This window comes from Protopterus annectens, chromosome 9.part0 (genome assembly GCF_019279795.1).
Source record: "Protopterus annectens isolate FY-2018-M chromosome 9.part0, PAN1.0, whole genome shotgun sequence".
In the NCBI taxonomy this organism is placed as follows: Eukaryota; Metazoa; Chordata; order Ceratodontiformes; family Protopteridae; genus Protopterus; species Protopterus annectens.
In genome coordinates this window covers 413,270,166-413,283,180 of record NC_056743.1, presented here as the reverse complement: position 1 = coordinate 413,283,180, position 13,015 = coordinate 413,270,166, and the positions used below count along the sequence as shown (strand labels likewise).

The 13,015-nt window shown below is 47.0% G+C and overlaps 1 protein-coding gene across 3 annotated transcripts in view; it reads left to right on the top strand.

Annotated features, from left to right (window-relative positions):
* FHIP2B (FHF complex subunit HOOK interacting protein 2B) overlaps nucleotides 1–13,015 on the top strand; it is a 1,026,346-nt gene that overhangs the window by 534,924 nt on the left and 478,407 nt on the right. The gene's annotated exons all lie outside the window — the stretch shown is intronic.

Below are 13,015 nucleotides of genomic sequence, written 5' to 3'. Positions count from 1 at the left end.
GGTAAGCCCCACAGGGACAGACCACCAAGACTCCTATCCCAGGGACAGCAGAGAACCAAACAGTACACCGCTTCCACTCCAAAGGCAGGGAGATGTTCTTCGTGTTTCACTGTTGCAGTCATCACATTTGGGTTATCCCTGTCAGGGTAGTCCTCGGACGGCCCGAGTAGCAGACACTTAGTATTTCTGCGTTGTTTGCTGTCGCTTAAGGACTGACATCAGATCATCAGTGGTATAAAGTAAGGCATCCAACGCCATTACACCAGTCTTTCTTGCCCTGGAGCTCGAAGCAGTAGCAGTTTGCATGAGTGCCGGTTGGCCACTACCTGAGTTTTCATTTCCGAATTGAAGTCTTGTAAAGACAAGTACCCCGTTGGGGATCCTTTTTTCTTGCACTAACCGAAGTCAGAAAAAGTTAATAATTGTCTTGCCTGTGGAAAGCAAATACTGCACCGAGACTTTCACTCTTACTGCATCACTTGTCTAGGCCCAGACCACGATGTCCCCCGTTGTCGCTTCTCTGCTTTAATGCCAGAACTATCCATCGTCAGGCCCTTATTGTAGCCAGATATTTTCGTTTACAGTTCTCGAATTCAGATATGGCTTTGGTAAGACATCCGACAGCAGATGATCTGAAAAAATGTAAAGATAAAGACAGAGACAGACTGCACAGGTCCAAACCTACTGACAATGCTTTTGTTAAGCTAGTTGTCAGTCCTCCGGCACTCAGTGAGGAGCTTTCGCAGTTCCTGATGCCTGCTTCAGTTGATTCGCAGGCCGCTACTGAGACCGTTTTGGAGTCCGGTGTGCCCAAAACTCTTCTTCGTCTAAGGATCCTGTGGTCATTTTACCTTGGATGGGTCTAGAGCCGCTGAGCAGGCACTGGCTTCCGGGGAAGTCCTTCGCACCACTGAATCTCGACACAAACTGACCTTTTCTTTAGTGACTACCGTTCTTTCGAAAACAACCGAGTTCCTTAGGCCCAGGGTTCGAACCACACCCAAGAAACCGACTACCCACTTTCAGGCGCCTGCTACCTTGTCTCAGTCTCAAATGCTTAAAATAATGGAAGACCTTATCATGCTGATCAGGAGAAGCCAAGCTACCCCCCTCAAAAAGGAAAAGAGATCTGTCCCCCAGTAGTTTTGTGTGAACAAGAGTCAGATGAATCTGATGCATCTATGAAGACATGCAACCCATCTCCACTTATGAGGATTCTGATGCAGAGGAATCCATTCCTTCAGCCTCTCCCCCCTGAGGATTTTTCCTTTGGGGAAACCCTGCATACTTTAAAGGAGCATTTCCAGTGGGAGAGTCAGGACTACCATCTGTCTAAAAAGAGACTCAGGGAATTCCTATACCTTCCGCAACACAAACCCTTGGCCATCCCCCCAGTCCTTGGCCATCCCCCCAGTCCTAGATGTGGTGGATGATGTTTTCCTTGAATCCAGCTTGACTCCTGATGCTTTTCCTCCTGCTCCCAGAAAAACAGACCGGTACTACAGAGTCCCTGACTCACACAAATATCTTTTTAAAAATTCTACAGCTGACCCTGAGGTCATTTCTCAAGGGCCTAAAGGGATTAAAGCAACCTCTGCTAAGAATCCCACCCCCTCAGACAGGGATTCCTGAGCATTGGACAGATGGGGTAAAAAAAAGTATACACCTCAGCTACTCTTGCTATCAGGACACTAAATTGTCAGTTCCATATGCTTAAATATCAGCAACATACCTTTGAACTCCTTAAACAAAAAATGTCTTCATTTCCTGCTTGGGCAGAATCAAAAGATTTACAAGACTTAATGCTTTCTGCAAGTGAGGTAACTAAACGCTCCTTGCACTGTGGTTTTGATGGCCTAGAAGCTTCTTGCAGGGCAGCAGTCACTGGATCTGTCATTAGAAGACATGCATGGCTTAAGGAACAACCCCTGCCAGACCATGTCAAATCTAAATTGTTGGGTGTCCCCTTGAATAAAGGCAACTTATTTGGCACTAAGGCAGCAGAGGTCTTAAAAAAGATGGAAGAAAAAGCAAAATCTATGCAAACAGTTAAAGATTTCTTACAGGTCCAGCCGGCATTGTCCCTCCAAGCACTGGTCCTTTCCTGCTCCTTGTAAACAGGCCCAGCCTAGGCCCCGTGGATGAAGACCCCCCCCCCAGAAAGCAGCTCCAGGGAATGCAGAGATCTAAGCAGTGGACTACCTCCACTTCAAAACCAGGGAGTTCTCAGCCACCCCCTTATGGTAAGAACACACTATGACTCATCTTCTCCTGACCTCTCTTGTCCCCACCTTCTCTTGCCCCTAGGAGGAAAACTCTCCTTTCTCTCAAGTACCTGGGCCACCATTACCAAGGAACGATGGGTTCTGAACATCGTGTCTCAGGAATACAAATTCTCCTTCCACACCCTTCCAACCCCAAAAGGGTTTCCAGGTCTACCATCAAATCAGCGGGCAGAGGCTCAAAAGCAAATCCATTCCCTGCTCTCTTTGAGGGCACTAGTGCACGTTCCTTCAGAACAGATAGGCCAAGGCTTCTACTCCAGACTTTTTCTGGTGCCCAGAAAAGAGGGCACCTGGCGCCCCATCTTTTATCTATCCATTCTAAACACTTTCCTGGTGATCCCAAAATTCAGAATGCTCACCCTCCTGCAGCTATGCACCTGTGCTGTCCAAGGAAGCCTGGCTAGCCACCCTGGATCTAAAAGAGGCCTACCTCCACATTCCTAACAGGGAATCATGCAGAAAATATCTCCGCTTCAGGGCAGGATCTCAGCACTTTCAGTTCTCTGCGCTTCCCTTTGGCTTATCTGCTGCTCCCAGAGTTTTCACAAAATGCCTGGCTACAGCCATTGCCTTTTGCAGACAAAGAAATATTCCAATTTACCCCTACTTAGATGACTGCCTTATTCAGGCAGACAGCCAAGAAAAGCTGCTCAAGCACCTGGCCTTTGTGAAGAGCCTACTAACCTCCCTAGGGTGCACAATCAACAAAAATAAATCAAAACAAGTGCCCACCCAAAGGATAATCTTCCTGGGAACAAGTCTGGACACAGCATCAGATGGCGTACCTTGCACCAGATAAACAAATTTTCCTGTCAGCCTACTTCTCTCAACTAGCGACCAGGCCCCAGCTTTCTGCAAGGAAAATCCTGCAAGCCCTGGGGTTCATGGCATCTTGCATACTCCTCATTCCACATGCCAGACTGCATATGAGGAAACTTCAAGTGGTACCTAAAGAGCCTTTGGTGTCAACACTCTCAAGACCTGAAAACTCTTCTACCTATATTTCCTTGCCTCAGAAAGGAATTTCTTTGGTGGGCAACAACATTCTCCCACAAAAAGGGACTCCCCACACCCCGCCGCCCAGACCCTCCCCACAGACTAATCAGACTATGCTTGGGGTGCACACCCGGATGGCAGATGCATACAGGGCCAATTGAGCTCACAGCAAATCCCCCTCCACATCAGTCAAAAAGAGATGATGGCTGTGCAGCATACCTTGATAGCTTTCAAACCCTTCTCACCCCAGGGTTTCTCCTGATCAAAACAGACAACATCACTGTGATGTGGTACATCAACAAGCAGGGAGGGACTCACTCCTACCCTCTATGCAGGCTGGCCATGACCCTTTGGCTCACAGCCTCTTCCATGCAACTACACCTGTTAGCACAGTACCTACCAGGCTCTCTCAACTCCCTGGCAGACCAATTAATCAGAAACCTTATGAATCCACATGAGTGGCAGCTCAACAGAAATACCTTCACCCTAATAACTCCGAAATGGGGAACTCCGAAGGTCAACCTCTTTGCCTCCCACACCAACCATCAGCTCAGCAAATTCTGCACCAGGGAGCATCACTTCATGGCTTGGAAAGTGGATGCCCTGTCCTTCCCCTGGGTCAGCCTCTCAGTCTATGCCTTTCCTTCCCTTCCTCTCATCCCCAGGGTACTGCTCAAAATAAGGGAGGAAAAAACAAGGACCATTCTTATAGCTCCAGACTGGTCCCGACAGCACTTGTACCCCTTGCTTCGCAGCCTGTCCCCACTACCTCCATGGCATCTTCCTCAGATTCCAAACTTCCTAACTCAGAGGGAAGGGGAATTCATGCATCCCCAATTGCAGACACTCAATTTGTCAGCTTGGCTTATTCTCTAACCCCAAACCAATCTGCCATACTCAGTAAACAGGTTCTGGATGTTATCCATGAGGTCAGATGCCTTAGCACCAGAAAGTCTTATGCAGGTAAATGGAAAAGGTTCTGCACCTGGATCCAGACTAGGGGGGCCAGTACGGCACAGCACTCCATCTCTCTCGTCCTGGATTACTTAGCTGACCTACTACACAGTGGTCCTTCTTTCTCCTCTATAAAAATTCATGCATCTGCTATTTCTGCTCATTTTCCCACTGAGCAGCCCCTTTTCTCACACCCTTTGATCAAACAGTTCCTCAGAGGGGCTAGCAACTTGAGGCCCCCCAGAAGGACATCAGCACTGGCTTGGGACCTTAACTTTGTCTTGGAAAAGCTCACCCTGCCTACTGTTGAACCAGCTTCTTCTGCAGAGCTAAAATTTCTCTCCTGGAAGACAGCCTTCCTTGGCCATCACTTCATCCAGAAGAATGTCTGAGCTGCAAGCACTCCTGGCTGTGGAACCCTTCATCATCTTCCATGCAGACCAGGTATCCCTCAAAACTAACCCATCCTTCATGCCCAAGGTGGTGTCCAGTGTGGCTCTCAACCAATCCATTCATTTGCCCACCTTCTTTCCTAATCCTCAGAACAAGGGGGAAAGGATTCTTCACTCTCTAGATGTGCACAGACAGCTCAAATACTATCTGGACAGGACTAAATCCTTCAGAAAGTCTGATCAATTGCTGGTTACCTTTGCTATAGAGGCAGAAGGCAAAGCCATCTCCAAGCAAACCATTTCCAAATGGATAGCACACTGCATCCATTTCTGCTACAAACAACATGGTAAGCCTCCCCCTAAGGGGGTCAGGACACACTCCACCAGAGCAGCCTCCACCTCTGCAGCTTTCCTCAGAGAAGTCCCCATCAGGGACATCCTGGAGGCTGCCACCTGGACATCTGTTCACACTTTCACCAAGCATCATCACCTGCCTCTCTTCTCCAAATCCAGGGCACAGTTTGCCTTTACAGTCTTGCAGGGTATCCTAGCCAGCCCCTAGCTTCCTTGACTGCCTCCCCCATTTCCTCAGCTTTGGGAATCTACCCAAATGTGATGACTGTAGCAGTGAAACAGGAAGAACATAGTACAGTTGTGTACATTTGCCATAAATGTAGACGTTCGAGTGTATTCACTGCTGCAGTCCTGGTTTCCCTCCCTCCATCCCCCTTTTTTTCTCTTTCAACTTTTGTTACTATTCTTCCTTGTTTTTCTCTTTTCCTTACAAGGGACTTATTGGTATTTATTTTCCACTGGTGGGGTTCTTCCACCAGAACCTGGCCTCCTACTTTGGGGGCTCCAGACAGGTTAGGGAAAAGAAAAACTGATGTAATGGCGTCGGCTGCCTTACTTTATACCACTGACGACCTGATGTCAGTCCCCAAGCGACAGCGACCGACGCAGAAATACTAAGTCTCTGGTATTCGGGCCGGCCGAGGGTTACCCTGGCAGGGATAACCCAAATGTGATGACTGCAACAGTGACTACACTTGAACATCTGCATTTATGGCAAGTGTACACAACTGTACTTGCTAAGCCATCCCTGTATGGAAAAGAACTCTCAATGACTCCCTCTCCCCCTCTGCCATCTTTTCACTTATCAAAAACTAGGAGGAAGGCTGTCCCTCTGCAAAGAGAAGTGGCTTTCTGTAACCAAGGACCAATGGGTCTTAAAGATCATTTCTCAGGGATACAAATTCTCCTTCAATGAACTCCCCAATTCCAAGAGGATACCCAGACCGTACTCCAAATCAGTGGGCAGAGGCACTGAAACAAGTCCAAACTCTCATATCCCAAGGGGCAGTAGAACCTGTCCTTCAGATCAAACGGGCAAAGGCTTTTATTCCAAATTATTCCTTGTTCCCAGAAAAGAGGGCACTTGGCACCCCATCCTGGATCTATCCATTCTGAACACCTTCCTGGTGGTCCCCAAATTCAAAATGCTAACTTTGCAGCAGCTGCTGCCTGTGCTGACAAAAAATGCTTGGTTTGTTATCCTAGATCTAAAAGATGCATACCTTCATATCCTCATCAGGGAATCTTGCAGGAAATTCCAGCACTTTTAGTTCTCTGCGCTACCCTTTGGCTTATCTACTGCTCCCAGGGTATTCACTAAATGCTTAGCCCCGGCCATAGCCTTTTGCAGACAGAAATATATACAACTTTACCTTTACCTGGACGACTGCCTCATTCTGCAGAGTGTAAAGAAAAGCTCCTCAAGGACCTCCTCTTTGTCAAAACCCTCCTAACCTCCTTAGGGTACACCATCAACGAGAAGAAATCAAAGCAAACACCCTCCAGGGAGATCATTTTCTTGAGAGCACTGCTGGACACAGCATCCCAAATGGCTTTCCTATCCCCAGAGAAACAGAGCTTCCTGCCTCTCTATTTTACATAGCTGGCTTCCAAAAGTCACCTCACTGCGAGGAAGTTCCTGCAAGCCTTAGGGTACATGGCATCCTGCATCCTTCTAATTCCTCTGACCAGGCTTTACATGAGAAAACTTCAGTGGTATCTAAAGAACCTTTGGTGTTAGCATGCTCAGCCTCTAGAGACCTCACTACTTCTGATCCCCTGTATAAGGGCCGAGTTTCTCTGGTGGGCAGGGGCTTGTGCCCAGAACAAAGGTCTTCCCCTTCACCCCCCGCCCAGCTGGGCAAACCATCACAACCTACGCCTCAGACATAGCTTGGGGTGCTAATCTAGAAGGCAGGTGCACCCAAGGTCTTTGGGATGCCCAGCACCTTCCCTTACACATCAGCCAGACGGAAGTGATGGCAGTACAAATGGCTCTGACATCCTTCAAAACCCATCTGAAGCCAGGAGTTCTCCTTCTGGCTGACAGCCTCTTCCATGGGACTACACCTGACAGCACAATACCTACCAGGGATCAACTACACCCTGGCAGACCACTTAAGCAGAAACCTTCTGTACCCCCATGAATGGCAACTCCACAGAAAAATCTTTTTGCAAATCACTCAGGTGTGATGGACTCTGGAGGTGGATCTCTTTGCTTCGCATCCTAACCATCAGCTGAAAAAAATTTGTACCATGGAGTAGCACCACCTAGCCTGGAAGGTGGTTGCCTTGACCTTCCACTGGAACACCTTTTTTGTGTACACATTCCCTCCTCTTCCCTCTTATCACCAAGGTTCTGATCAAAATAAGAGAGGAGAGGCCAAAGACCATCCTCATTGCTCCAGATTGGCCCAGACAACATTGGTACCCCTTACTGTGCAGCCTGGCCTTACAGCCTCCCTGGCAGCTTCCCCTGGTCTCAGACCTCTTAACTCGGGGGGGGGGGGGATGCTGCACCCAAACCTGCAGACTCTCAAACTATCAGCATGGCTTATACTCTAAAGGCAAACAAGGGGCCCCTGTTAAACAAACAGGTTCTTGACATCATCACAGAGGCCAAGAAGGCCCAGCACCAGAGAATCTTATGCAGAAAAATGAAAATGATTCTGTTCCTGGAGCCAGTCCAGAGGGGGCAATACCTCACAACCTTCCATCCCTCTTATCCTGGACTACCTAGCGGAGCTACTTAATAGTGGCCTGTCCTTCTCTGTTAAAATCCACGCCTTGGCCATTTCAGCTCATTTTGATACAGAACAGGCCCTGTTTTCCCATCCTTTGATTAAACAATTTCTCAGAGGGGCTTCTAATATCAGACCTCTCAGAAGGCCACCCACTCCAGCTTGGGACCTGAATTATGTTTTGGAAAAACTAACTTTACCTCCCTTCAAACCTGCTGCTTCAGCAGAACTAAGGTACCTCTCCTGGAAGACTGCTTTTCTTCTAGCTATCACCTCAACCAGAAGGGTTTCAGAGCTACAGGCGCTGATGGCCATTGAGCCCTTCATCATCTTCCATGCTGACAGGGTCTCCCTGAGGGCCAATCCCTCCTTTATGCCCAAGGTGGTATCTGATGTAGCTCTCAACCAGGCCATACATCTACACATCTTCTTTCCTAACCCTCAAAACAAGGCGGAAAGACTTCTGCACTCACTAGACATGCACAGACAGCTCAGATACTATCTGGACTGTTCTAAACCCTTCAGGAAAACAGACCAACTTCATGTCAGCTTTGCCCCAGAGGCGGAGGAGAAGACAATTTCCAATCAGACCATTTCCAAATGGATATCACATTGTGTCCATTTCTGCTACAGTTTGCATGGGACCACCCCCCCAGGTCTATTTGAACCCATTTCACTTGAGCAGCCTCCACTTTCACAGCATTCCTCAGAGGAGTTCCCACCAATGACATCCTGGAAGCTGCCACCTGGACTTTTTTGTCCATACCTTTACCAAGCATTACCACCTACGTCTATTTTCTAAGGCTAGGGCAGGGTTTGCCTCTGTAGTTCTGCAGGGCATGCTGACCCATTCCTAGGCCTTTTGCTAAGCCTACATCCCCTGTCCTCAGCTTTGGGAATCCTCCCACAGGTGATGACTGCAACAGTGAAACACGAAGAACATAGTACAGTTGTGTACACTTACCATAAATGTAGATGTTTGAGTGTATTCACTGTTGCAGTCCTGGTTTCCCACCCTCCTTCCCCCTTATATTTTCTTTCTTTAGGGAGACATAAGTTTCTAACGGTGGCTTTTAGACACCAGGACCACTTCACCTTATTTACTTGGGCCTCTGACTGGTTAGGGCAAGAAAAACTGATGTAATGGTGTCGGCTTCCTTCCTTTATAGCATTGACGACCTGACAGCAGCCGAAGCAGGAAAAACATTGACTCTGGTATTCAGGCCAGCCGAGGGCTACCACAGCAGGGAATAACCCACAGGTGATGACTGCAAGAGTGAACACACTCGAACATCTACATTTATGGTAAGTGTACACAGCTGTACTTGTAAATCCAGGTCTTCCCTTTACTCTCCCTATTCCTTCTCAGTCAGTCGGTCAATCAGAAAAGGTGCCTCAGACTTCAGGGTGGTGTCTGAAGTTGTCAAGGTCAACAACAAATGGGAGCCTCATTTGAGGCACAGACACAGATCTCAAGAAAGTATTGGTCCCAATAAAAGCACTCAAAGCTTTAAATCAAGTGTAGATACCAGGACCACTGTTAGTGTTGACGGACAACACCCCAGTGATGTGTATAGACAGTTTGGGGAGTATCCCTGACAGACTAGCTATAATTCCCTGAGATGTGGGAATAGAACCCAAAATAGAACCTCACCAGTGTAAGCTACAACCATAGATCTTCCAGGAGATTATCTCTCTGTTGGGAGCTTCCCAAATAGATCTGTTTGTTTCCAATCTCAACAGCCAGCTAAAGCAGTTCTGTTCTAGGTGACCCTTTATAGGAGTCTGGAAAATGCAAGCATTCTCATTCCCCTGGACGATAATGTTCCAGTATGACTTTCCCCGCCTCATTTGATATCCAGAGTCCTTCTGAAGGACAAGGATGTGCTAAATATGCTTATGGTGACTCCCTTTTAGCCCAGACAGCATTGGCTCTCCTTTCTCATGAAACCAGGCAGGTGCATTTATCAAAACCTTCCTCACATAGTGGACAAGTCCACACTGGACAAAGGATCCTTGATCTAGCCCAACATTCAGAATCTCAATAGGAATGTATGTATAGGTGGTTGAGCTTTGACCCCAGTTAAGCACCTTTTCTCTGAGGATGTGTAACAGGTGTTAAAGAAGGCAAGAAAACCTGCTAATGGAAAAATACACTTAAGCAAATGGAAAAGATCTTTTAGATGGTCCCATAACAGAGAACAAGACACATCCCATGTGGGGGATCCTCTGGATGTTCTTCGTGTTTCACTGTTGCAGTCAATACATTTGGGTAATCCTGCTGGCAGGTTGCCCTCAGTCGGCCTGAATTCCAAAGTCCTGGGTCCTGTGTCGGTTGCTGTCGCCTCTTCCCTGACGTCAGGTCGTCAGGGGTATAAAAGATGCAGCCGACGCCATTTTCTTCAGTCTTTCTTGCCATGCGGTGCCCGAAGCAGAAGCAGTTCGCAAGTGCCGGTCGGCCGACTCCTGAGATTTTCGTGTTTGAGTTTCAGATCCGAAGTCTTCATTAAAGCTAATTACCCCATTGGGGAAACTTTTTTCTTGCTCCAGACCGATGTCAGAAAAAGTTAATAATTGTATTTCTTGTGGAAAGCAAATACCTCATAAGGACTTTAATTCTTACTGTATTCCTTGCCTAGGCCCTGACCACAACGTTTCAAGTTGTCGGTTTTGCGCTAGATTTAACCAACGCACTATTAAGTGTCAGTACAATTTTGCTATTTTGGGCGCAGATTTAATTATAAAATGTCGTCGGATAGCCATCTGGCTACTGGAGTTCACAAAAAACACAAAAAAAAAGATAGACAACCGAGGCCCAAAACCGACGACGAAGCTTCTCCTAAGCCAGTCGCCGGTTCGCCGGCTCTCAGTGAGGCGCTTTCCTAGCCCCTGACACCCGCTACTTTAGAGTCGCAGGCCGCTACCGACTCCCACGTGGAGTCAGCTATGCCGCTGGAATCTCAAAGTATTGGAGCCTCGGACACTATTCCCTCAGATGGGTCCGGAGCCGCTGAGCAGGCACCAGCTTCTGAAGGTGTATTCAGACCTAAACATCTATACATTAAACCAACTTCAAAGGCAAAGACTAAAGCACCTTCAAAGACAAAGAAACAAACTCAAGAGCCACATAGACAGGCCTCCATGCCCAAAAAACAGATGCTGAAAATGGCCGAAGACTTGATTACCTTGATCAGGGGTTCCCATCCCCCTCCTGATAAGAGGCCTAGGCAAGAGGCATAGTATGAATCTTCAGATCAGATTTCCATTTCTTCTGATTCCTCTTCTGATCAGGAATATTCACTTCCCCCTAATGAGGATTCTTATGCTGAAGAATCTATTCCTTCAGCTTCTCCTCCTGAGGACTATTCATTTTGGGAAACCTAGCATACCATGAGGGAGCATTTCCACTGGGAGAGCCAGATTTTTCAGAATCTAAAAAGAGGCTCAGGGACTTCCTTTTACTACCTCAACACAGGCCCCTTGCCATTCCACCTGTGTTAGACATTGTAGATTATGTGTTTTCAGAGTCCTGTCTGACCCCTGACTCCTTACCTCCAGCTCCTATTAAGCCTGACATATATTACAGGGTTCCTGACTCTCATAAATTCCTGTTCAAAAACCCTACTGCAGACCCAGAGACTATTTCACAGGGTCCCAAAGGGGTTAAGGCTTCCGTTGCAAAAATCCTTTCCCCCTCTGACAGAGATTCTAGGGCACTGGATAGATGGGGAAAAAAGGTTTACACATCTGCTACCTTGGCTATAAGGGCCTTAAACTGTCAGTTTCATATGCTAAAATATCAGCAACATGTCATGGCATTGCTTAAACAGAAAATGTTGTTAAACTCTGAATGTGCAGAAAGCAAGGAAATGCAAGATTTATTGCATGCAGCTGAACAAGTTGGAAAGCATACTTTGCAATGTGGTTTTGATTCTCTGGAGGCCTCCTGCAGGGCCGCAGTTACGGGTTGTGTAATTAGGAGACATGCTTGGTCAAAGGAACAAAGTTTGCCTGATCATGTCAAAGTTAAATTATTAGATGCACCTTTACAGCACGATACTTTGTTTGGTGTTAAGGCAGAAGAGGTGTTAAAGAAAATGGAGGACAAAGCTAAATCTATGCAAACTGTCAAATATTTTTTACAAGTACAGCCACCTAGGTTTAGCAGACACTGGCCTACAAAGAATTGGTCCTTTCCAGTGTCAGACAGACCTCAAAGGGGCAGATCCAGATGCAAGGTTCATACAGGTCAAAGCAATGGGGTGCTTCTACCTCCAAAAGTGGAGAAGACAAATCACAACCATACATGAAACAGTGCCAGTGACTTCCCCCTGCCTGCACCGAGCACTTATCTCCAGGCAGCACCCTTAGGGGGAAAAAATTTTTTCTCAAAATTGGCACATTATAACCCAGGACAAGTGGGTTCTAAACATAGTGTCACAAGGCTACAAGTTTCATTTCCATACCCTGCCAAAGGCAAATGGTTGGCCAGATCTACCAAAACATCAATGGGTAGAGGCACAAAAACAGATCTCATCCCTCATGGACATGGGGGCTATTCAACAAGTACCACAGCAAGAGGGAGGGACAAGGATTTTACTCGACTGTTCTTGGTACCCAGAAAGGACAAAGCCTGGAGACTAATACTGGACCTATCTATTCTAAACACATTCCTGGATATACCAAAATTCAAAATGTTAACCCTGCAGTAGCTCATGCCCATGCTGGGCAAAGAGGCTTGGCTCGTTATGTTAGACCTAAAAGAGTCATACCTGCATGTCCCATTCAGGCAATCATGCAGAAGATACCTCAGATTCAAGGCTGGCTCAATGCATTACCAATTCTCTGCACTGCCTTTTGGCTTATCTACTTTGCCCAGGGTCTTTATAAAGTGCCTGGCACCAGTAATTGCTTTCTGCAGACAAAGAGGAATACAAATATATCCTTACTTGGATGACTGCCTACTTCAAGCAGAGAACAAGGACATTCTACTACAGCATCTGGCGTTTGTGAAAAGACTTTTAACATGCCTAGGGTACACCGTCAACGAAAATAAATCAAAACAAGTACCCTCTCAAGAGGTAATATTCCTGGGTGCAAGCATAAATAATACTGCCCAAATGGCTTATCTCACGCCAGACAAACAAAGGCAACTGACTACCTACTTCAAAACATTGGCAACAAAGGCCCAGTTATCTGCAAGAAAAATTCTGCAGGCTTTGGGCTTCATGGCATCCTACATCCTACTAATTCCATATGCAAGACTGCATATGAGGAAACTTCAGTGGTACCT